At 42.4% G+C, this 26,003-nt stretch overlaps 1 protein-coding gene across 49 annotated transcripts in view; it reads right to left on the reverse strand.

The window, feature by feature from the left end:
• Positions 1-26,003, reverse strand: part of C3H2orf76 (chromosome 3 C2orf76 homolog) — a 139,782-nt gene that overhangs the window by 88,373 nt on the left and 25,406 nt on the right. For 4 of the 49 annotated variants that reach the window (XM_081575872.1, XM_081575869.1, XM_081575901.1 and 1 more), the window contains one exon: positions 18,387-18,718. The exons of the other annotated variants lie outside the window; for them this stretch is intronic. The gene's annotated coding sequence lies outside the window, so the exon portion shown is untranslated. Of the gene's footprint in view, positions 1-18,386; positions 18,719-26,003 lie in introns of those variants that run through there. 49 annotated transcript variants of the gene reach the window in all.

Genomic DNA, 26,003 nt, shown 5'->3' on the forward strand with positions numbered 1-26,003 from the left:
TTAATACAGGATACAGGTCCATTTTCTATAATGTAGGGTGAGGATTTGAAAAGTAACAGTGCCTAGGGCTTAGGAAGGTCTTTAAACTTCCCTGCCTAAAAAACCTGTTCTGGCTGGTACCTTACCCAGCTGGTTTGGGATAATGAAGAAAAACCCATAACCATAGCAAAGCAAAACTCTTAAAAACAAAGAAACAAACAAAGCAAGCACGAAACCCACATAGGAAGGCCCTCAGGTGGAGCTCCCACATCCCACGTCCCTGCACCATCAGAGCCAAGAACGGATGCAGTTCAGTATCCTCCCCTCCTGGACCAGCCTCACAGGTCAGGTCGGAGCTGCTTTTCATGGCCCAGGCTGCAGCAGCACGAAAAGGGAAGGTGGAAAGTCAGCATGGAGTGGTCAGGGAAAGCCAAGCCAAGCTGCAAGCCAGGTTCCCTAACCACCCAATGGCTCTGATTCCAGAGCTGGCGCCTCTCCCTGAGGCAAAGCTCTGAGCTGATGAGCTGTAAACTAGCTAGGGCGCTCCTGAGATGAAAGTGCACAGCCCAGCATTAACATAAACACGAAACACACGTATGTGTAAAATACTTGACTGATGATCTCTATCAGTTCAACAAAATAAAATAACTACAGCTGATTCTAGTTACTTGCAGTGGATGCTGTCTGTAAAGTGGTCTCGAACACTGAATTCATGAATACTGGACCACTGCTCCAGGGGAAATATAGAGTCAGGTTCTGGGATGCCTGTTTCCTCTAGTCACAATTTTCATCAGCTGGTAAATATATAACCTTGTTTTATGTGCATTTCTGTTTAAAGACACCTTATTTGATATATACTGGACACTGTTGATTCATAGATGTTAAACTCACAGCCAGGAGTATTACAAGTCATGCCTAAACAAAGTTTGCTTAACACACGTTTTCTAAGGCACACACAGACAGCAAGACATTTGGGGGCCATTTTAAAGTGACATCACCAACAAAAAACCATGAAAATGTGAAAAGCATGGCATTAAACGAAGCACAATGTGGACACCTGTTTACAATATGAACTGAAACAAGAAGGCAGCAAGTTGCCTCATTTCACCTCAGCTGGCAATGTGAATTTTGTTGATTCAAATATGTAACAGCCCTGCAGACTGGAGAATGACCAAGAAAGTGCCTGGGTATTGCTTTGAGGGTTGCAAGTAAATTTTGGTGAGTAGGCAAATCACAAATACAGTTTGTGAATAACAAGGATTGACTGCATTACAATAATAATTTTTAAAAAAAGTATATGTGCTTTCCAGGTTTCCCCGATAACTCAATTGGTAAAGAATCCACCTGCAATGCGGGAGACCTGGGTTCAATCCCTGGGTTGGGAAGATCCCCTGGAGAAGCGAAAGGCTACCCACTCCAGTATTCTGGCCTGGAGAATTTCATGGACTGTACAGTCCATGGTGTTGCAAAGAGCTGGACACAACTGAGCAACTTTCACTTTCACATGCTTTCCAGTATTTGAAGAAAGCACACTCTTCACTTTTTGTCAGAGAATAGAAGAGAATCCAAAAGTCCTTAAAGTTAGAAGCTTTTTTAAAAAACTTTTTATTCTGTACTGGCATATAGCTGATTAACAATGTTGTGATAATTTCAGGTGAAGGGACTCAGCCATACACATACACGTAAAGAATCAGAAGTTTTAAGTGTAGAAAAGCACTCACCATTTAGGCAGTTAGCATTCAGATTCTATAATCACCAGGAAGGAGAAAGGGTGTACATAACTTGGAATTTGACAGATTTCTAAGGTGAATCACTTTGAAAAACTAAAATATTTTGGAAAGTTATATCTACCCCCTAAATTAAAGTATTGTAAAATCAAAATTGTCATAATACCAAGTTTGCTTCAAAACTTGTCTTACCCATATGAAAAAGGCACAGCTTTCAAAAAACTAAAGTTCTAAGCACATACAAAAAACATATATTACACTAAATGCTTAAGTTTCCTCTAGATTTCAGTTCAGTTCAGTTCAGTTGCTCAGTCATGTCCGACTCTTTGTGACCCCATGAATTGCAGCACGCCAGGCCTCTCTGTCCATCACCAACTCCTGGAGTCTACCCAAACCCATGTCCATTGAGTCAGTGATGCCATCCAACCATCTCATCCTCTGTCGTCCCCTTCTCCTCCTGTCCCCAATCCTACCCAGCATTAGGGTCTTTTCCAACGAGTCAACTCTTCGCATGAGGTGGCCAAAGTATTGGAGTTTCAGCTTCAACATCAGTCCTTCCAATGAACATCCAGGATTGATCTCCTTTCGGATGGACTGATTGGATCTCCTTGCAGTCCAAGGGACTCTCAAGAGTCTTCTCCAACACCACAGTTCAAAAGCATCAATTCTGCGGCGCTCAGCTTTCTTCACCGCCCAACTCTCAGATCCATACATGACCACTGGAAAAACCATAGCCTTGACTAGACAGACTTTTGTTGGCAAAGTAATGTCTCTGCTTTTTAATATGCTATCTAGGTTGGCCATAACCTTCCTTCCAAGGAGTAAGCGTCTTTTAATTTCATGGCTGCAATCACCATCAGCAGTGATTTTGGAGCCCAAAAAAATAAAGTCTGACACTGTTTCCACTGTTTCCTCATCTATAGGAACTAATAAAACACAGCAAAGAGTTAATTGCCTTCCTTTTGAAAATCAATAAAAAGAAGAAATACAGTTTATTGTTCTTTTATGAGAAAACTAAACTGGCATAAAAGAAGGAAAAAGAGTACTGCTAAGATGAAAATTACTTAATATGCAAATGAGTCTGACAATGATTCTGAAGAAAATAAACATATGTACTACTAAATATCACCCAAATATGTGATTTTACCCCTAGAAAAAGTTGTTTAAGGCCAAAGAGGGAGAGGGGAGAAAACCAACATTCTTTTTTTCCATTAATGTTTTTGCCTTTTTTTTAAATTGGAAAATAACTGCTTTACAATGTTGTGTTGGTTTCTTCTAAACAACTCGAATCAGTCATAATTATAAACACACACCCTCCCTCCAGTGTCTCCCTCCCCACTCCCATCCCACCCCTCCAGGAGGTCACAGGGCTTCAGGCTGGACTCCCTGTGTTATATAATGGCTTCCCACTAGTTATCTATTTTATACATGCTAGTGTATATATGGTACGTGTAAGAATTGATGCTTTCAAATTGTGGTGCTGGAAAAGACTCTTGAGAGTCCCCTGGACTTCAAGGAGATCAAACCAGTCAATCCTAAAGGAAATCAGTCCTGAATATTCATTGGAAGGACTGATGCTGAAGCTGAAACTCCAACACTTTGGCCACCTGATGGGAAGAGCCGACTCACTGAAAAAGACCCTGATGCTGGGAAAGACTGAAGGCAAAAGGAAAAGGGGGCAGCAGAGGATGAGATAGTTAGACAGCATCACTGACTCAACTGGCATGAATTTGAGCAAACTCCGGGAGGCAGCGAAGGACAGAGGAGACTGGCGTGCTGCAGTCCATGTGGTCACAATGAGTCAGACACGACTTAGTAACTGAACAACAACAAAGTGTATATATGTAAATGCTACTTTCTCCATGCATCCTACACTCTCCTTCCCCTGCTATGTTCCTAAGTCCATTCTCTACATCTGCATCTCCATTCCTTCCCTGTAAACAGGTTCATGAGTATATGCATCAATATATGACACTTGTTTTTTACTTTCTAACTTACCTCACTCTGTATAACAGGCTCTAGGTTCACCCATTTCACTACAATTGACCTATATTCTTTATACTATTCTTGAAAGTACTGAGTACCTAGCACACTGCTAAATATGTGAATGAGAAATGTTCACCTTTTAAAGAGAACATAACCTTGGCAAATTAGTAAGTTTATATAAAACTCCAATTTAACTGAAGTTGATAAGAATGACAAATTATAATCAATTATTTTAGACTATGCCTAAAATGTTAATTTCATTCTAATCTATTTCAGCCACTTTAAAAGTGTAATTATTTTTAAACTCATAAATGGAGAACAAAATTTTATTCTAAAAATAGACTTTGGTAAAAATGAAATACCAAAAACTGGTCATTATAATAAAAAGAAAAAAATTACAGAAATTTGCTTTAAATATTTTCAAGATCATAAGCTATAATTTTTAAGATCATAAGCTATAATTTTATAGAATAGGCCCATGAGAGAATCAAATAAATTTCTGAAAATCTCCTAGCCTTTTTCTTCCAAATGTTTAGTTGTATAATTCAAATCAAAACACTACTATATTAGAAAAATCAGTTTATTCATCTTTCAGTGACACAAAACTTTTGAGAAAGAGATTTTCAATGTATTAACTTATGAAAGACTTTAAAGTCTTTGACCTCAGCCATATTTTAGATAGGTCAAAAAAATAAAATCTCATACATTAGATGTTTAAGATAACACAGAGGTGCAATTCAGTTCAATTCAGTCGCTCAGTCATGTCCGACTCTTTGTGACCCCATGAACCACAGCACGCCAGGCCTCCCTGTCCATCACCAACTCCTGGAGTTTACCCAAACTCACGTCCATTAAGTCGGTGACGCCATCCAACCATCTCATCCTCTGTCGTCCCCTTCTCCTCCTGCCCTCAATCTTTCCCAGCATCAGGGTCTTTTCAAATGAGTCAGCTCTTCGCATCAGGTGGCCAAAGTACTGGAGTTTCAGCTTCAACATCAGTCCTTCCAATGAACACCCAGGACTGATCTCCTTTAGGATGGAATGGTTGGATCTCCTTGCAGTCCAAGGGACTCCCAAGAGTCTTCTCCAACACCACAGTTCAAAAGCATCAATTCTTCGGCGCTAAGCTTTCTTTAGAGTCCAACTCTCATATCCATACATGACCACTAGAAAAACCATAGCCTTGACTAGACGGACCTTTGTTGACAAAGTAATGTCTCTGCTTTTTAATATGCTGTCTAGATTGGTCATAACAGAAGGTGCAAGACAAACAATTAGCTAAATCAAGGCTTCCCTGATGGCTCAGTGGTAAAGAGTCTGCCTGCCAACACAGGAGACATGGGTTCACTCCTTGGGAGGGGAAGATCCCCTGGAGAAAGAAATGGCAACCCATTCCACTATTCTTGCCTGGGAAATCCCATGGACGGAGGAGTCTGGCAGACTACAATCCATGGGGTTGATAGAGTCGAACATGGTTTAGTTTAGAGACTAAACAACAAATATTAGCTAAATCAGATGATTATGCAAATAATTCTCATACTGTAAGTGCTTCACTGCAAGATGACATTAGCAGCTAGTCTGTCCTGAGAAAGAGTCATGGTCAGTTCTAATAAGTAAACTCTTGCTGTTCACCCTGAGTGTATCACTCACTGACAAATCAACACCTACAATTCCACAGACCTGCCTTTATGACCTTCGATTTGGGGCAAATACACAAAATCATAATCTGGTTTCTCTGCTCAAGGAAGAAAACAAAACTCTCAGAGAACTAACTATTCTGGGCTGTTGAGTTTTCCAAAGGGTTTAAGAGCTAACCATTTGGAAAAAATATTTCACACCGTCCTTCCTGTTTGTAACAAGGTACATGGAATACAAATTCGATTTTTCTTGATACACAGTCATCAGTGAGAATGTCAATCCTTACACAGTGTGTTGGAGATGCTTCTCCATGGTGCTCTCATGCTTCTGCATATCTTGTGAGCAGAGGCACTGGCTGCTCTAGCTCTCAAATACTCTTTTCAAGGATGTGTATAGAGCATACAGTCCAGGAAGACAGATATTCTCCCCCTCCAGAATTGAGGGCAGGTGTGTTTCCTGTCTAGTATAACAAAAACAATGGCTCCCTCTGGGCTAAGGTTGGGTAGGCTCGCTATAGTTCTTTAAAAAATATTGCAATATTTGGGTTGGATTGCCTAAATTCGGGGTTCTACAGCTGTGGGCTCATAGGACAAAAGGAAATGACACAGACAGGGAGCTCATGCTGTTGGCTGTGCTGATATAAAGTCTTCTGTCTCAGAACAAGGAGTCCCATGTCTTCTGCCAGCACCCAGGAAGCTATGACAGGCTGACTTGCTGGCTTCTAAGTTGGGTAAACTCTCAAGACTCTTCACAGTTCTTGACAGTAGGTGAGAAGGATGGGATGCTGGCAGAAACATGGCTTTCTGGAACAGAAAAGACAAGGGTCCCATGGGTTTAGGTTACATAAGAAGATTCCCCGGGATCCAGTAACAAAGGTTCTTCTTTAAGTGATGGGTGTGGGGGTGTTAGGGCTAATTAACCTTAGAGGACAAACAGCAAAAGGTAGGACTGAAACAAACTGCCCAATGGACCTTTTGTTGTTGCTCACTCTCCTTCGGGTTGGAGGAGGACGGGATATTACTGAGGCAGTGAAGCACAAGCCCCTGGCTCCAGATGAGAAGCAATGTGGCTGCAGCTATTGAGTAGAGTTCTCAGAGCTGAAACAGTCACCAGTGAGGATGCAGAGCTTTTGGGTAACTGAAAAATTCATTAAGTTGAGCCATGTATAGCCACCAAGCCATATGAAACTAAAGATAAATGGGGCTTCCCAGGTGGTGTTAGTGGTAAAGAACCTGCCTGCCAATGCAGGAGACGTAAGAGACACAAGTTCGATCCCTGGATCAGGAAGACACCTTGGAGGAGGGCATGGCAACTCATTCCAGTATTCTTGCCTGGAGAATCCCATGGACAGAGGAGCCTAGTAGGTACAGTCCATGAGGTCACAAAGAGTTGGACATGACCGAAGCGACTTAGCACACACACACACATGCACGCTTACTGGCACAAAGCTCCTCTACCCCTTTGTAACCCTGATCCTGCCCTGTGCCCTCTACCCTGACATCTGCTTTTAGGAGAAGCATCAGGGGTGGCCTGAGGCCTCTCTGCTCCCAAGAGAGACAGAAGACTTGATGCACTCAAGCATACTGCAGAATTCCAAGGAAAGGAGAGACTCAAATATCTGTGGCTCTGTGGATACAGGCATCCACGTCACTGTTGTACTTGGCCCTGTGCAGGAGGAGGTACTCAGATTCAGCTAACGGAACCTGGACAAGATCCACAATGGGAGAGGGAAACTAACATGATGTAGCAGATGAGTGCTTCAGCCCAATTCAAAGTACTGCTGTTGTTTCTACATCTGATTGTACAAATGATGCTTATATATCCTTAATACTTCCCCATCCACAGTGCCACAGGAGATTCTCCAGGAAGAGCTATAGATAGAGAAATGCTAGTGGGAGAAGGTCCCCTGCTGTGTGTCATCAGTGGGTGGGTCAAGACAACATGTAATTGCCCTACCCACTGATGTTCAAAGTTTTCAATATATAAAAGATGTCCTGTTGGCTGGCAAGTCAGACACTTCAGTTTCCATGGTCCTGCCTGTGCTGTTACCACACCTCTGCCAGCCAAATCCAGGGCCCTACTAAACAAGTAAAGTTTCCTGGGATTATGTGGGTGGATTTACAATGCCCAAGCCCTTTGGTGATCAAGTAACAACAGCTGCCTCCTCAGCCTCCCACCACCAAAGAGAAAGCCTAGCACCTTGCTACACTCTTTGGGTACTGGAGACAGTATGTGCCTGGGGTGGCTCATCGTGGCCAGGCTGAGCTACAGTCCCCAGAATGCACAAGGGATATTTTCTCCAGAATGTCAGAGGAAGAAGGGGGCAGTGACCATTTTGTAGCATATACATTTTGTAGATATAATTAAAGTCCATAATCAGCTGGCCTTAAATTAATCAAAAGGGAGATTTTCCTGGGCAGGCTTGACTTAATCAGTTAGAAGCACTTTATGAGGACTTCCCTAGTGGCTCAGGCAGTAAAGAATCTGCCTGCAATGCAGGAGACCTCGGTTGGATCCATGGATTGGGAAGATCCCTTGGAGGAGGGCATGGCAACCCACTTCAGTATTCTTGCCTGAAGAATCCCCATGACAGAGAAACCTGGCAGGCTACGGTCCATGGAGTCGCAGAGAGTTGGACACAACAGAGCAACTAAGCACAGCACAGGAGGACACAGGCATCCCTGAGCTCAGACAGTCCAAACTACAGTGAGGCCTGCACTTGCTCTCCCCTCCCCTGGGTCCTCCCTCCTGACCGCGGCCTGGGACCACGAGCCTTGGTTGGTATCTGTGGGGTCCAGTCTGCTCCTCACGGGCCCTTCCTGACTGCTGGCCTCCGGATTTCCAACCTGCTTATCCAGTCCCCACCATGGAGTAAGTCAATTCCGTGTGTGTGTGTGTGTGTGTGTGTGTGTGTGTGTGTGTGTATGTGTCTGTGTGTTTAGTCCCTATTGGTTCTGCCACTTCTCTAGTTGAACCCTGATTGATACAGTCCTCACATGGATACTCTTACATTGTCTTTTAACCTACAAGGCAGCATCCTGAGTGGTGCCCAAATCAACTGGCTGCATCAAAAGTGGTCCAACAAGCTGCAATACGCCTCTAACTTTGGTTTCCACAACCCAACGACCTCGTTGAGGTACCAGTCTCTGTGGCTGATGATTTTGCAAACTAGAGCCTCTAGCAAAGGGAGACAGCCTCCATTCAGAGGTACTCCTTTGGGTTTTGGGCTCCTCACCTCCTTGACACAGCTACTGACTCAGCTGGATGCTCTGTTCACTAAGGTTGCCCTAAATGCCTGGACTTAAGGTTCACAGATGGTTTGGCTAAGCTCAAACCCAGCAGTGTCCACGGACCTGGAATGGGACACACACATTTTTGTGGAAGTGGAGGGAGGGAATTAACCTCGCCACTAAAGAAGAGAACAACTTGTTCTCTTCAACCCCAGGAGATACAGGTGGGAAGGATCATCCCTTAACAATCTGTCATCTTTCCGAACTGCCCCGGAGCAGTTCACATGAAGCAAAACACCCTGACAAGCTTCCACAAAATTGGTATAAGCACTTTAAATTTAACTGACTCCTGAATTTGCCACCCCTGACAGATGGCTCTGACCCCAATGTGATCACTGTTACCAAGAAAACAAGTGTCTCAGAACATCTGTCCCAGCTCCTGTACTTCTCATACAAGACATCTGTCCACACCTCCAGACGTCTTCTGCACCCCATTCCCACAGCCATTGCTCAGCATGTCATGTTACAGACAATGACACTCAGCTGGCAGCCTAAACAAACAAGACAGACTGATTGCCAGCCCTCAGACAGTGCCTCCAAAAACAAGGCCTAAGTACAGTAAAGTGAACCCAAGTGATTCATTTGGGTTGAGCAGGTCAAGGGTCATACTGGAGGCCCTGACAACCTATGTGTTACCATCCACGTGAGTCCCAGTTGCAAACTGTAAAGAAATTTCTTCCAGGGATACCAAATGCACCTCCGGCCTGTGACTGATTGTATGTGTGAGTGTGTGTGTGTGCACATGCACATCACTATTAACTTGACTCTCTCCCAAAAAACAGGTCTAAGAACACACATGAGTAAGATCTCAGATGACCAGCAACTAGATTAGTCTTAAGTAGACGCTATGGGCAGTTTCCCCCCCAGTGAGCAATCCAATCAGAAAATGTGGTTTGAAACCCATCCCCAGCTTAAGCTAAAGTGATAAGTAACACCACCTTGTCCTGCAGGTCAGCAAGGGTTCACTCACTGGCCAGCGTGGCTATGGGTGGCAGACTCTAAACTGACTCCTGCCTTTTGCCCAGGGTGGAGTCTGTGCCAAGGCTAATACAAGCTGCTGCACCTAGATTGATGTCTTGTTCCCAGAGGGAAGGTCAATACAGAAACCTAAAGAGAAAGGCCCCTGGTTTTCTAAGGCCCATGAGTGGTTTCTGGGATTTGCTCAGGACCCTGGTGGTATGGTGGAGGTCGATACTGCAGGTTGCCCTAGCTCTGCTGCTTGGAGTCTTACTGACAGTAGTACTAATGAAATGCTGTCTGAGATGAACAGAATTGATTTAGTCCCAGTCTGTCAGTAGATTAACCAGACTGCCTGAGAGAGTGGCATGCTCAGAGGAAAATTCACTGGAATATGCTATAGAAATGAGGAGTGGCTCTTGCCATGCATGCTAAGTCACTTCAGTCACGTCTGACTCTTTGTGACACCCCATGAACTGTAGCCACTAGGCCCCTCTGTCCATGGGATTCTCCAGGCAAGAATACTGGAGTGGGTTGCCCCTTCTCCAGGGCATCTTCCCGATCCAGAGATCAAACCTGCATTTCTTACATCTCCTGCACTGGCAAGTGGGTTCTTTACCACTAGTGCCACCTGGGAGTGGCTCCTAACCAGAGACTATTTTCCATGAGTCTGAGTTTCTGCATATCTTACTAGCAGAAGCACTGGTGGCCTTTGTTCTCAGCTATCTTTTCTCAGGATATCTATATAGCCTATGGCCTTGGAAGATAGTGTCTGCCCCCAGCATAGGGCTGGTGTGTTTACTCTCCTAATCCAATTCCCCACCTCCCATTCTCTCTTCAATCTATTCTAAAGAAGAGTTTAGAATAGAGGTTCTTAACATTGCACAGGAGTCAGTGATCAAAACCATCCACAAGAAAAAGAAATGCAAAAAGACAAAATGGTTGTCTGAGGAGGTCTTACAAATAGCTTAGAAAAGAAGTGAAAGGCAAAGGAGAAAAGGAAATTTATATATTCATCTGAATGAAGAGTTCCAAAGAATTGCAAGGAGAGATAAGAAAGCCTTCCTCAGTGATCAATGCAAATAGAGGAAAACAATAGAATGGGAAAGAATAGAGATCTCTTCAAGCAAATAAGAGCTACCAAGGGAACATTTCACGCACAAGATGGGCACAATAAAGGACAGAAATGGTAATGGGCCTAACAGAAACAAAAGATATTAAGAGGCAGCAAGAATACATAGAAGAACTACACAAAAAAAAAGATCTTAATGAACCAGATAACCACAATGGTGTGATCACTCACCTAGAGCCAGACATCCTGGAATGTGAAGTCCAGTGGGCCTTAGGAAGCATCATTATCAACAAAGTTAGTGGAGGTGATGGAATTCCAGTTGAGGTATTTCAAATCCTAAAAGATGATGCTGTGCTGCACTCAATATGCCAGCAAATTTGGAAAACTCAGCAGTGGCCACAGGACTGGAAAAGGTCAGTTTTCATTCCAATCCCAAAGAAAGGCAATGCCAAAGAATGTTCAAACTACTGCAAAATTGCACTCATTTCACACACTAGCAAAGTAATGCTCAAAATTCTCCAAGCTAGGCTTCAACAGTATGCAAACTAAGAACTTCCAGATTTAGAAAAGGCAGAGGAACCAGAGACCAAATTGCCAACATCCGTTCGATCATCGAAAAAGCAAGAGAGTTCCAGAAAAACATCTATTTCTGCTTTATTGACTATGCCAAAGCCTTTGATTATGTAGATCACAACAAACTGTGGAAAATTCTTCAAGAGATGAGAATACCAGATCACCTTACCTGCCTCCTGAGAAATCTGTACACAGGTCAAGAAGCAACAGTTAGAACCAGACATGTAACAATGGACTGGTTCCAAATTGGGAAAGGAGTACATCAAGGCTGTATATTGTCACCCCGCTTATTTAATTTAAATGCAGAGTACATCATGAGAAACGCTGGGCTGGATGAAGCACATGCTGGAATCAAGATTGCCAGGAGAAATATCAATAACCTCAGATATGCAGATGACACCACCCTTTTGGCAGAAAGCAAAGAGGAACTAAACTGCCTCTTGATGAAAGCGAAAGAGGAGAGTAAAAAAGCTGGCTTAAAACTCAATATTCAAAAAACGAAGATCATGGCATCAGTCCCATCATTTCATGGCAAATAGATGGGGAAACAATGGAAACAGTGACAGATTTTATTTTCCTGGGCTCCAAAATCACTGCAGACGGTGTCCGCAGCCATGAAATTAAAAGACGCTTGCTCCTTGGAAGAAAAGCTATGACCAACCTAGACAGCATATTAAAAAGCAGAGACATTACTTTGTCAACAAAGGTCTGTCTAGTCAAAGCTATAGTTTTTCCAATAGTCATGTATGGACATGAGAGATGGACCACAAAGAAGGCTGAGCGCAGAAGAATTGATGCTTTTGAACTGTGGTGTTGGAGAAGACTCTTGAGAGTCCCTTGGACTGCAAGGAGATCCAGCCAGTCAATCCTAAAGGAAATCAGTCCTGAATATTAATTGGAAAGACTGATGCTAAAGCTCCAATACTTTGGCCATCTGATGTGAAGAACTGACTCATTGGAAAAGACCCTGATGCTTGGAAAGACTGAATGCAGGAAAAGAAGGGGGCAACAGAGGATGAGATGGTTGGATGGCATCACCAACTCGATGGACATGAGTTTTGAGCAAGCTCCAGGAGTTGGTGATGGACACGGAAGCCTGGCGTGCTGCAGTCCACGGGGTTGCAAAGAGTCGGACATGACTGAATGACTGAACTAAATAGAACTGAAAGACTTTGCACTCACCCCTCAGTTAAAATAGCAGAGGTCGGATCCACTGAATACATTTCTCTCCTTTTCTTCATATCCCTTTGATCACACTCAACTTCTTAGAAGCACTCAACAGAGCTAAAGAACCTGCTCATCTTTGTCTGCCTCTGAGACACACTCTCTCCAGCTGTCTATTACTGCACTGCTCCTTTCCTAGATCTTCTCCAGGCTCCTCTCCTCTCTGAGACCTTGAAATGTTACTGCTCCTCTGACCACTCTCTCAAATACATTTCCAGCCCTAAGTTCAAAACTCAGTCATCAGTGGGCTACTTAACTTCTCTACTTAGATATCACCCTAGGCATTTAACATATCCCAAACTGAACTTTGCAGTTAAATCTGATCCCAACCCCTAATCCTAATTTCCCCATCTCAGTCCAACACACTGAGTTACTCAAGCCATCAGCAGAGGATTCCTCCTTCCCTATTCTTTAGCTAACCCAGCAAATCTTCTCAGCTCTTTCCCCAAAACGTACCTTGAATTTCTCCATTTCTCTCCACCTCCATTACACTAGTCTAAGCCTCCACTCTGTCTCTATTGAAATAATGGAAACTGGTCTTCCCAATACCAGTCCAGTTCTCGCAATCCATGTGACATATAGCAGCAGGAGTGATCTCCTAAATACGTAAATCTGAGTATGTCTCCCCTGCTTAAAATTCTTCACAGGCTCCCCAGAGCCCCTAAAGGAAAGAAATGAACTCATCATTATGGCCAGCTAGTCCCTGCATGGTTTGGCCCTAGACACCATCTCCCCCATGCCACTACTCAACAATTACACTGGTCCCCCTTCAGTTCTTCCAATACATCCAGCTATTTCTGGATTATTCCAGAAACTAGAGAACAGGTTGTTCTCTACCTTGAAACATTCTTGCTTTTTCTAAAACTGGATCCTCCATATCAGTGTAATTGGTACCCCATCAGGAGGACCTTTTCTGACTGACTCAGCTCCACTTATTATTCTTTTGCTCTGTTTTCCCCTACTACAAAACAATAATGCATCAGGAAAAGCACTGTTTTTAATACCGATTCATTTATTTCTGATTTTTAGGTGAATGCTGTTGCGTGTGGTACTGTGTTCTCCCTAAAAAGATAAGTTGACATCCTAACCCTTACCCAGTACCTCAGAATGTGACCTTACTTGTAAATGCAGTTGCTGAAGATGTAACTCATTAAGGTGAGGTCATACTGGGGTAGGCTGGGTCTCATATCCAATACAACTAGCATCCTTATGAAAGCAGAGGGCCTTGTAAAGACAAGCACACAAGACCACCATGTAAAGATGGGGGACTGAAGTGATGCCTCTACGAGCCAAGGAATACTTGGGGCTACCAGAAGATAAGAGAGAGACAAGGAACAGATTCTCTCTCACAATCCTCACAAGGAATCAGGCTTGCTCATTGATTTTGGACTTCTGGCCCCCAGAACTATGGGACAATAAATATCTGTTGTTTCAAGTCTCCCAGTTTATGATACTTTGCTATAGCAACCCTAAGAGACTAACACAAATGCCAAATTGCAAAGACATATATAGAATTGAAAGGTGTTCTTACAGAGGCAGGCAGTGGATAAAGGGGCACGAATGACAGTTTTAACATTTGTCTGCTTAAACTAAAACTTTCATTTTTGAAAGTAACCTAATTATTAAAATATGAATAACAGGTGTTCCCTGGTGGTCCAGGAGTTATGAATCAGCACTTGCACTGCAGGCGGCACGATTTGGATCCCTGGTCCAAGGAACTAAGATCCTCCATGCTGCACGGGCAGTCCAAAATACACATGAACTACAGGTACAGTGAAGCCTCACTACACAGAAATGTCATGATTTATAGGAAATGTATATATATATTTGGTCCTCATCCACAGTTACTGCTCACGGTTTCCAAATCTCTTAGAATTTCCTGAACAATGGAATGGTATTTGGTCTCTCATCCTCAGTTTCTGAAAACCGCTCCAGGGAAGGTGACTTTTGGGATCCACACAAAGTGGGGGCTGGTGGTCAGGAGAACTAACTTTCAGTCCCACCCCATGCTGCAAGTTGAATCGATCACCACTGGCCAATGACTTAGTCAATCATAACTATGTAATGAAGCCTCCATAAACAACTCCAAAAGAAGCTTTTTGGACCTTTTGCAGAGATCTTCCACGTTGGGGAACCAGAACATTTCCACATGCCCCCATGCTCAGCTTCATCAGCCATGATGACAGAAGTCCCTTTGTAGGACATCAACTCATGTATCTCGTCTGGCTGTTGATGTATACCCTTGAATATCCTTTTATAATAAATTGAAAATCTAGTGAGTAAACAGATTTTTCTGAGTTCTGTGAGCTCTTCTAACAAGCTAATTGAACCCCAAGAGAGAATTGTGGGAACCTCTGATTTACAACCAATTGATCAGAACTATAGGCTGCAAACTAGACTTGCAGCTGGCATCCTGAATTGGAGGGGTCAACAGAACCTCCAGTCTGTAGCTGGTCAAAAGCACAGATAACAACTTGTGTGACTGGCCTCTGAAGTAGAGGGCGGACTTGTGCAACTGAGCCCTTTGTCTATGGAATCAGATTCTATCTGGGCAGATAGTGTCAGAACTGAGGTGAATTTTTGGATACCCTCCTAGCATCAAGAACTGCTTGTTGATGTGGGGAAGCCTCCATATATTTACACTGGAATTGAGTCTAGGGCCTGATTCAACCAGGCCCGCTCCCCTCAAAAAATCTGTAACTATTATTACACCAATCCGTACTAAATGGTACTACAAACAGTTCCTGAAAAATTACAATGGAGTCAATGAATAAAGGTTACAGATGCCTCTATCTCAACTCTATGATCTTATAACAAGGACTGGAGCAAGTTATCTCTAATTTTATTATGAATATGCTTCAAGGTTTTTGCTTTAACAAACTGCATTAAGGATGAGAATAATAGCTACTCGGAATGTGCTAAATGCTTTAGAAATATCATTAATAATCCTCAATTACCTATCAGCAAAGCAGGTGCAACTGCTCCCATCTTGCAGATGAGGAAACAAAGGATATGTGAGTCTAGAATAACACAGCTAATTCAGTAGCAGAGACAAGACTAGATCACATGCCTTGTGACTTCCATCAAGAGCTACCTACACAAATAATGTATTTGGCAGACTCTACTAAAGAACAATCAGTGTCACTGCAGCAACATTTCCGGTACTGTTACACATAATCAGAAAATACTGTCATGTGCTAAGTCGCTTTAGTTGTGTCCAACTCTGTGACCCTATGGACTATGGGACCCTACAGACTCCAGGCTCCTCCAGAGCCTGGGATTCCTCTGGAATCCCTTACCAGGGATTCTCCAGGCAAGAATACTAAAGTGTGTTGCTGTGCCCTCCTCTAGGGGATCTTCCCAACCCAGGGATCAAACCCAGGTCTCTTACTTCTACCTCCATTGACAGGTGGGTTCTTTACCACTAGGGCCACTTGGGAAGCCCAAAAATACTGTTAAGATAAATTCAAAACTTACTTTTTGTATCACCCATCCCAGGAAGGATACTTTTTAAAATAAACTGTTTCTAAGTTAATATTTTAAAACATACATTATATTCAGTTCAGTTCAGTTCAGCCGCTCAGTAGTGTCCAACTCTTTGAGACCCCGTCAATTGCAGCACGCCAGGCCTCCCTGTCCATCACCAACTCCCAGAGTTTACCCAAACTCATGTCCATCAAGTCGGTGATGCCATCCAGCCATCTCATCCTCTGTCATTCCCTTCTCCTCCTGCTCCCAATCCTTCCCAGCATCAGGGTTTTTTCAAATGAGTCAACTCTTCGCATGAGGTGGCCAAAGTATTGGAGTTTCAGCTTCAACATCAGTCCTTCCAATGAACACCCAGGACTGATCTCTAGGATGGAATGGTTGGATCTCCTTGCAGTCCAAGGGACTCCCAAGAGTCTTCTCCAACACCACAGTTCAAAAGCATCAATTCTTCGGCGCTCAGCTTTCTTTATAGTCCAACTCTCACATCTACACATGATTACTAGAAAAACCATGGCCTTGACTAGACGGACCTTTGCTGACAAAGTAATGTCTCTGCTTTTTAATATGCTATCTAGGTTGGTCATAACTTTCCTTCCAAGGAGTAAGCGTCTTTTAATTTCATGGCTGCAATCACCATCTGCAGTGATTTGGGAGCCCCAAAAAATAAAGTCTGACACTGTTTCCCCATCTATTTCCCATGAAGTGATGGGACCGGATGCCATGATCTTAGTTTTCTGAATGTTGAGCCTTAAGCCAACTTTTTTACTCTCCTCTTTCACTTTCATCAAGAGGCTTTTTAGTTCCTCTTCACTTTCTGCCATAAGGGTGGTGTCATCTGCATATCTGAGGTTATTGATATTTCTCCCAGCAATCTTGATTCCAGCTTGTGCTTCCTCCAGCCCAGCATTTCTCATGATGTACTCTGCATATAAGTTATATTAACCACTAGCTAAAGTTGGATTTGGCCTTACTGAAACTCACTTTTTGGGCTTCCCAGGTGGTGCTAGTGGTAAAGAACCCACCTGCAATGTGAGAGACACAGGTTCGATCCCTGGGTCAGGAAGATCCCCTGGAAGAGGAAATGGCAACCCACTGCAATATTCTTGCCTGGAGAATCCCATGGACAGAGGAGCCTGGTGGGCTACAGTCCATAGGGTTGCATGGAGTCGAATATGACTAAAGCCACTTAGCATAGCACAGCACAAACTCACTTTTAATGGCAAACCACTTGGCTTGTACTTGACCACTTGGCTTCTTTTTTTTTTAATTGCAGAAGTTGCTAAAGAATACTATATAAGTTATAAGTGAACAACATTTTTTAAACGTTATACTCTACTTATTATCAACTATTGGCTATATTCCCCTGCCACTTGGCTTCTTAAGAAGAAAATAATCCTGCTATTGAATTTGGGAGGCTGTAAGCTTCAACCACATGAAACAACTTTCAAACAGCCAAAACAGAACTAATGCTCTTCTGAAAAGAACGGAGGACACTGAGTTTTTATTCAACTTTAAAAGCCACAACTTAGGTTATGAATTCAGAATCTAGTCTAATTCATGGAGAAAATAATGATGAATTTTAAGCAGTACTATTCTTCATTTCTGTGTCTAGGAAGATGGAGTAGATGTACCTTTCCCTATATGTCCTGATAAAATACAACTAAAAATCCTGGACATTATCTATAAAACAAATGTAAGAGGATCAAAAAGGTGGAGGGAGGGCAGATTAGCTAGGGACCTACAGACCTAAGGAACAACATAGTGGAGAGGTCCCTGGGTTTTCATATATCTCAGACACAGAGCTGAGGAAGTCAGCAACCCAGAATCACGAACAGGTGCAGGGAAAAGGAAAAAAAAAGCTTGAATAAAGTCTTCTCTATCTAGCCAAAGGACCAGGAAAGGGGCAGCCTAGCCAAGAAAGAAAATGTTTAGACAAAGGAGCCCTCTAATCCAGCCAGAAATCACATAAGAAACTGCAGCCTCACCCCCACTAGCAAAGGCAGAGCTGGAGTATAGACTTCTACCCTCCCCAGGCCTTAATGAGCACACCCAACACCCCACCAGGGTCACATTAGAGAAGGCTGAGTAGGGAGCTGGACAATCACCAGCTTGATTCCTCTGCATCCTGGAGTCAGTAAAGAGCTCGGGCTCCCACCTCCACAGTAATAAAAGGCCCTCCCCTTCCCCACGGGGGCGCTGTGGAGAGTTTAGCTAAGCTACTACATGATACTGCTGCCCAGCAAACCTTTTGTTTGGCTGTGTAGCCCCACAAGGACCTTAAACTGAAACTTGCCCCCTCATGGAAGTATGTGCTCTAGATAACAGCCCTGAATCACAAGGAAATACAAGCTCCTGATAAGACTTCCCCAACAGCCCTTGTGATCACCAGTTTCCCCTGTCTCCAGGGCCTGCCCTTTCACACTCCTTAGATAAAATCCCCATAGAGCTTACCAGAACCCTGTTTGGTTTGAACTGATGGATCCAATGTTAGCCTGGGAACCCCAGGGATTCCACCCAGAGACCATGTGCTCCAGGTCCTACCGCTCACTCTCTCCCTGTACTCAGTCTTGACCTCCTCCCCATGTGGGTCCTCAAGTAGTGCCATGTTCTTCCTTCAGGACGAGTGAATAATAAACTTCTCTATTTCAATTTTTCTGTGGTCCTCCGTTGACCACAGCTCTCCATCCAGCAACCTGTGCTCCACTTCACAAATGTTAATATAATAAAGCAGCTAGTGTCACAGGGGGCCTGGTGAAGAGTCAGGAAGCTTTCATCTCAGGAACCTAGAAAAATAAAAGCAAAACAACCCAAAATAGGCAGAAGGAAAGAAATAATAGAGAACAGAAATCAATAAAGTTGAAAACAGAAAGACAATAAAGAGAAAATCAATGAAAAAAGGGCTAGTTATTTGGAAAAATCAAAAAAATTGACAAATCTTGTGCAAGACTGGCCAAAAAAAGAGAGAAGATCTAAATGATCAATATCAGAAATGAAACAAGAAATATTCGCTAAGACTCTGTACATCTCATAAGGGAATACTATGAACAAATCTACATACACACATTTCACAACTTAGATTAAAGGGGTCAATTTCTTGAAAAACACCAACTACCACCATTAATCCAATAAGAAATAGATAATCTGAATGGAACTTTTAAGGAAACTATTAAGGAAAATCCATAATTTTGATACTCCCAAAAGAGAAATTCTAGGCCCAGAAGGTTTCACTGAAAAATTCTACACATTCTCTTCTAGAAAACAGAAGAGGAGGGAACATTTCCTAACTTATTTTATAAATAAAAATAGTTAATAGTTACAGGATAACCAACCAAAGACATTATAAAAACAAAAGCCACAGACCAATACTCCCTACAAATCCAAGGCAAGTATATATCCACTCTCATCACTCTTATTCAATATAGTTATGGTTCTAGAACATAGTGCTGGAAGTTCAAGACATAGACAAGTTTATTCTAAAATTTATATGGAATGAGAAAGGAACTAAAATAACTAAACGATTCTGAAAAAGGAGAATAAAGTAGAAAGAATTAGTTTACCCAATTTCAAGATTTATTATACAGCTACAATAATCAGGGCTGTGTAGTATTGGTGGAGGAACAGATGCACAGATCAACAGAAGACAGGATCCAGAAGAGACCACATAAATATGCCCAAGAGATTACAAACAAAGGTGCAAAAAGCAATTCATTAAAGGAAAAATATCTTTTCAACAAATGGTGCTGGAACAATTAGACATCCAAGGTAGAGGAGGGGAGGAGAACCTCAATCTAAATCTTATACTTTATACAAAAATTAACTCAAAATCAATTATGTGAATTTTAAAATGCAAAACTATAAAACTTTTACCAAAAAAAAGAGAAAATTCTCAGAATCTAGGGCTAGGACAAGATTTATTAGACATGACACCAAAAGTGTAATCCATAAAAGAAAAAATTGGAAAAACTGGATTTCACCAGAATTAAAGTTTTAAGCTTTGTGAAAGACTCTGTTAAGAAGATGAAAAAACAAACTAAAAATTGGAAGAAAATATTTGTAAACCACATATCCAACAAAGGAATAGTATCTGGAATATATTAAGAACTCCCAAAATTCAACATTAAAAAAAATCCAATTTAAACACAAGCAAAAGACACAGAAAATTCAGAGAAGAGATTATACACGTGGCACAAATACACAAAAAGATGCTCAACATCATTAATAATTAGGGAATGCAAACCTAAAACCACAATGAGATACCACTACACACTTATAAGAATGCCTAAAATAAAAAATAGTGATAACACCAAATTATGGCAAGGATGTGGAGAAACTGGATCTCTCCTTTATCACCGGTAGGAATGTAAAATGGTACAGACACAATGGCAATTTCTTACAAAACCAAACATGGAATGGCCATATGGCCCAGAGCTGCACTCCTAGGCTTTCATTCCAGAAAAATGAAAACATTCACAGAAAAATCTGTACGTGAGTGACTAGCAGCAGCTTTATTGGTAATAATTAAAATGTGGAAACAGTGCAGATATCCTTCAACAGGTGAACGGTTAAACAAACTGGTTCATCCATATGATGGAATACACTCAGCGATAAGAATTAACTAATTACTGGTACATACAACAATCTGGATGAATCACTAGAGAATTATGTTGAGTAAAGAAGCCAATCCCAAAAGGTTACAAACTACATGATTTCACTTATATAACATTCTTGAAATGACAAAATTATAGAAATAGAATAAATTCCTGGTTGCCAGGAGCAGAGGGAAGAGTAAGGACAGGAGGGAAGTGGTTGTGGCTATCACAGGGCAATAAAAGGATGATGATGGAAATGTTCTGTATCTTCAACCTATTATTGTCAATGTACTATTTGTGGTATGCACAATAGCTGTGCAAGCTGTTACCACCAGGACAAAACAGGTAAAGAGTACAAGGGATAATAGCACAGAGGGACTTCCCTGACTGCCCAGTGGTTAAGAAACTCCACACTTCCACTGCAGGGGGCACAGGTTTAAACTCTGGTCGAGGAGCTAAGGTTCCACATGCCTTGTGGCTAAAAAAATGAAAAACATAAAACAGAAGCAATACTGTAACAAAAGCAATACAGATTTTAAAAATGGTCCACATCCCAAAAAAAAATCAAAAATAAGCAAATAAATAAAACTGCATTATCTCCAAAGGAATCATCAGCCAAATCATTTGTCATCAAATTTTAATATTTCTATTTTTTGTTGCTGTTGACAGGCAATAGGAAAGCGCACTAGAAAATTCATCTCTAACAACCTAGTTTCAAAGCATTTACCAAGAGCTTGTCACATGCAACTAAGAGCTAGGGAAACAGGCAAAGTGAGGAAGACAAAGTAGATTTAGAAGAGAGTTTATACTTCTTCTAGTGAAGCTGAAGAAGGAAATGGCAACCCACTCCAATGTTCTTGCCTGGAGAATCCCAGGGACGGGGGAGCCTGGTGGGCTGCCGTCTATGGGGTCGCACAGAGTCGGACACGACTAAAGCGACTTAGCAGTGAAGCTGAACAGGAATTACAGTACTGTACAGTAGAGTATCTTTGTAAAGCACTTCATTATGCCTGCCCACATTCATAAGTATTGCTAAATAGAACACAGGTAGCACCTCACCAGTGCATGACCAACTTACAGGTAACTTTCCTTACTTCTTAACTCCCAGCCAGTGAAGGTCACTTCTTGCCAGGAATACCCCCACCTCTAACCAAGCCCTGGTCTTCATGTCTCAACTAAGCCCAAACCACCCCCCACCCCATGTTGGCTGGGCAAAAACAGGACCGGGGAAAGGTGAGACTCATACACTCATATGTCTTACACACATACCCATTCTTCTCTCACCCAATTTCTCCAAATATAAATACCCAAAGGAAGAAAAGAATGGCAAAGGGGAAGGGCTGGTTAAGATCTCTGGTAACCAGGCCTTCTCTTACCAGTTTTTTCATCAGAAAGGAAAAAGAGACAAAAGAGGAAAAAGGCAGGAGGGTGGGGGTGGGGGGGAGAAGAAAAGCTATGGTACATTTTCACCCCAGCTGTCAGCTCCCCCGACCTTCACAAAATAAAGGCCACAACTCTATCCAGCTCTCCCCACTCCTATCCCAGCAGCAGTTCCCAAGTGCCTCTGAACCCAAGTCCCCCTAAAATCAAGTTCCCTTACCAAGTTTATGGTTAATCTCTCTATCCAAAATTTTATTACCTTTTTTATCACCTCTGACCTCAATTGGGTGCTGAGCACTAAGCAACCAGAGTCAGATGACTACAGTTGCTGTTACTGGTAACATCTTTCTAAAATTGCTATTACAGGTATCATCATTAACAAACAAATTCAGGTTGTTTCTCCAGGACAACATGAGCTAATAGACCCCCAAGCCATGGACTACCTGGCCAGAGAATGGTAAACCAGAGCACCCTGACTCCCGAAACTAGAAACTACAATTTTTAAATGTCACAAAAATGATTAACCCCAGTCTCTTATGCCAAGAAACCAGAAAATAAATACAAATGAATATAATTCATCATTTGTGAATACACTAACCCTTGCCTTCTAGTAAAGCTTTACCATAAAGCTTTTGGTAATGATTTTTACATTTTAATGACTAGGTTACTCTCAGAAATTAGAGGTTTAGTTTACACCAAGAAACATTAAACTACTACTCACACTCACTGGGTAAGAACTGCTTTCACCTGTTAATATAACTTGCCTGGCTGGCTTTACACTGACACGCAGCAAGTGAAGCCTGTGAGTAGCCAAAACTGGCAAGACAAGAATGTGGGGAACAACTGCAGTAATGATAATGGCCCCTCCACTAACTCGGAGGGTCAATTAGGCTGACAAGTCAGCTCATCAGGTTTTCATCTTCCCTTAACATTTCAAGTGTTCTATTTCCAAGACTGAGGGCAGAACAAAGAGATGACACAGCCCTTGCACCAGAGTTCATCTACTCTACTCTAGCTCATAGTTTCACATTTAGTTCTAATAAACCTGGTTGGTTTCTAAGTTTATGGCTAATCAGAAGGAAAATGTTTCATAGAAAAGCACTGTTCATTCACCCACCATTTAAGTGCCAGGTACTTGGAGACGGAGCACCAACTAATATTCAGTGATCCCTATCCTTCCTGATTTAGGTAGGGCAGGGGCTCAGACAGTAGAGGAGTAAATTAAAATAAAAGTGATTGTAAATAAAATAATTACAAAAAATAATTACCAACTGTGATAGTTGCTAACAAGAATATGAAGGAACTAACGACCTTGTCCTTGCTTGGGATATGAAGACCCTTCCAGTAGTGTCAAAACGTAGCCCAAAAAATTCTGGGCTTCCCTGGTGGGTCAGTGTAAAGAATCCACCTGCCAGTGCAGGAGACATGGTTCCCTGGTGTGGGAAGATGCCATAGAGCAACTAAGCCCGTGCACCACAACTATTGAGCCCATGCTCTAGAGCCCTGAAACTACTGAGCCCATGTACCGAAACTACCGAAGCCCGCGCGTGCCCTGGAGCGTGTGCTCCACAACAAGGGAAGCCACTGCAATGAGAAGCTCGTACACTGCAACTAGAGAGTAGCACCTGCTGGCCACAACTAGAGAAAAGCCTGCCTGACAACAAAGACTCAGCATAGCCAAAAACAAATAAATTATTTTTTAAAATTCATATAATCTATTGACCCCAAATATACTCTAAAATTTACTTTTAAAAATTAAATACCAGCTGCTGACTTGTTACCCTCTCTTTATGTTAAAAGCTGAATGACATTCCAATTCCCTAGAGTAGAGATGGTAACAGGGCATAAAGCAGCATTTCCATAGACAGAGGTCACTGAAAAGTGAGGGAAGGCAGCACAAAGCAAGCAGGCCTCCAGCTATTTCGAAACTTGGCCTAGGCTGGATCCTCTAACAATGAAAAACATTCTTCCTTCTCCTCAAGATCACACAGCACCCGGTTCCCCGGGATTTGCAATCACTACTAGTTCTGAGGCAGGAGGCAGATGCCACGGCTCCCCTCCCACCCACCCCTCCAGGGTAAAGCAATTAAAGATTCATTCTCTGTGGGCCAAAACTCCACGAGGAGAACAGCAGGACAATTGAGAGAGGAGGCTGTTCCCTGCCCAGACCACATATTTCTCGTTCTTGAAGTCAGGAGACTCCCCAGCTACAAATGTGCAAAAGGTTTCCATGGAGGTCAAAAGAGGAATGATGATAAGAGATGTTCTACCCTTAGGCCTTTTTGGTAGAATCTATCTTGGCTAAGAGATATATGCACACACGTGGGAGGATCCTGAGATGTATCAAATATGGACTCTGAACCAGGCAAATCAAAATGACTGGCCAACGGAAACTTGGAAGAAATGCCCCATAAAAGTAATTCCAATTAAGACGAAGGCACTCTCTCAGGGACTCAGGGACTCTCTCTCAGTCCACCCATGTCTCTATCCACATATGATGTACTCTTTTTCCTCTTAATAAACACTCCACTTGCTTCACTACTTTCTGACTTTGTGGAAATTCTTTTCTGCAAACCTGAAGGGCCAGGGCCCTTGTCACTGACCACTGGTCTAGTGGCTATGATTTGGGGCTCTCAGCACAGCAACCAGCTCAATCACTGGTTAAGGAACTGAAGCCCCACTTCAAGCCGCTGCAGGCTCAGGCTCCCCGAGATCAGTTCCATACTTCAGTCACTTTAAGCAACCTGGGCACAAAACCACCATGTGGAAGGTTGGTTTTTTCAAGAAAAGTGGCATATATTCCAAAGAAGCAACCAAAAAATCAACCCCACTTAAGCTGGAGATTACCAAGTTAATTTAAAATACTAGCTTTGCTTTCTGCAATGTTTAACTTCAGTCAAAATTCAATCACATTAGCCAACCTTGGAGGAATAAAAAGAAAATTCCATTTTCAGTGGTACCTAATCTTTTCAAATGTGCCAAACACAACACAAACACAATAACTTTGTGTTAACCCATGTCTCCTGAGGCTACTGCATTGCAGGCAGAATCATTGCCACTGAGCCACCAGGGAAGCACAAAACCTACCTACTAGAAAATATATTTGACTGCAAATATGATCCACACAGGGAATAATCTGAATTTCATCAAGGAAGCTGTAAGCACCAAATGATGGAGGCAAAAGTGAATCCAAGTTTCATATGGGACTAATTCCAAAAAGACAGTTCTAAATTGTCATTTTGGAAGAAACTCACATCTCTTACAATTCAAATGTAATTTCCCCAAAGTTAGCTCCAAAATTTGTTAATTTGTTTGGCTTTGCTTTCTCAAACAAAATTACACAAAGGCTGAAGACTCCAGATGTGCTCCCTGCTATTGCATCTCCACTTTTCCCCTTTTTATAAAGCCTGACCTCCATTAAGTTAGTAAGTTATATCTGAAAGCGTCTACCTGGCCTTTCTTTAAACACCTACAGCTATAAATTAATGTGGGAGGGAGCTGGAGGTTGATCTGCAGTCCACTCCTCCTTACAAATAAGGAATTAGAGAGGAATGGTCTCTCTTTATCAAAAGATCTCTGGAGACTTATTTTCCATCAATTCCCTCCTTTCACCTAGCTCCTTTGTAATTGCAGCCAGAAAATTCTCCCTTTGGTCTCTTAGGTATCACCTTCAAACTCCCCCATCCACCTTTCTCCCATGGAGAATATCAGCCTCTGCAACAACTTTGCAAAACTGCCCTACTCTCCTTATCCTCTGCTCAAAAGCCTCTAACCTTCCATTTCATTCAGAATAAAACTCAAGGTTCTGCATCATCCAGCCAGCCTGCCACCTCCTTAACCTTCCAGCATCATCTCCTATCCTTCCCTCACTCCCCGCTCATACATTTACACTTATTTCCTGCCAGGAATGCTCCCTCTTGAGGGGCTTTCTCAAGTTACCTTCCCTTAATCCTCCACCCTAGGCTCTGGAGCAGTGCAAGTAACCTGACAAGACTTCAGTACACACTCGTGAACGAAGGAAAGTCATAACAGATGTCTGCTAACCACCTAGTCCGGGCCAAGTCTGTTAACGTGAAAGTGTTACTCGCTCAGTTGTGTC

Source organism: Giraffa tippelskirchi, chromosome 3 (genome assembly GCF_054371585.1).
Source record: "Giraffa tippelskirchi isolate mGirTip1 chromosome 3, T2T-mGirTip1v1.2.pri, whole genome shotgun sequence".
In the NCBI taxonomy this organism is placed as follows: Eukaryota; Metazoa; Chordata; class Mammalia; order Artiodactyla; family Giraffidae; genus Giraffa; species Giraffa tippelskirchi.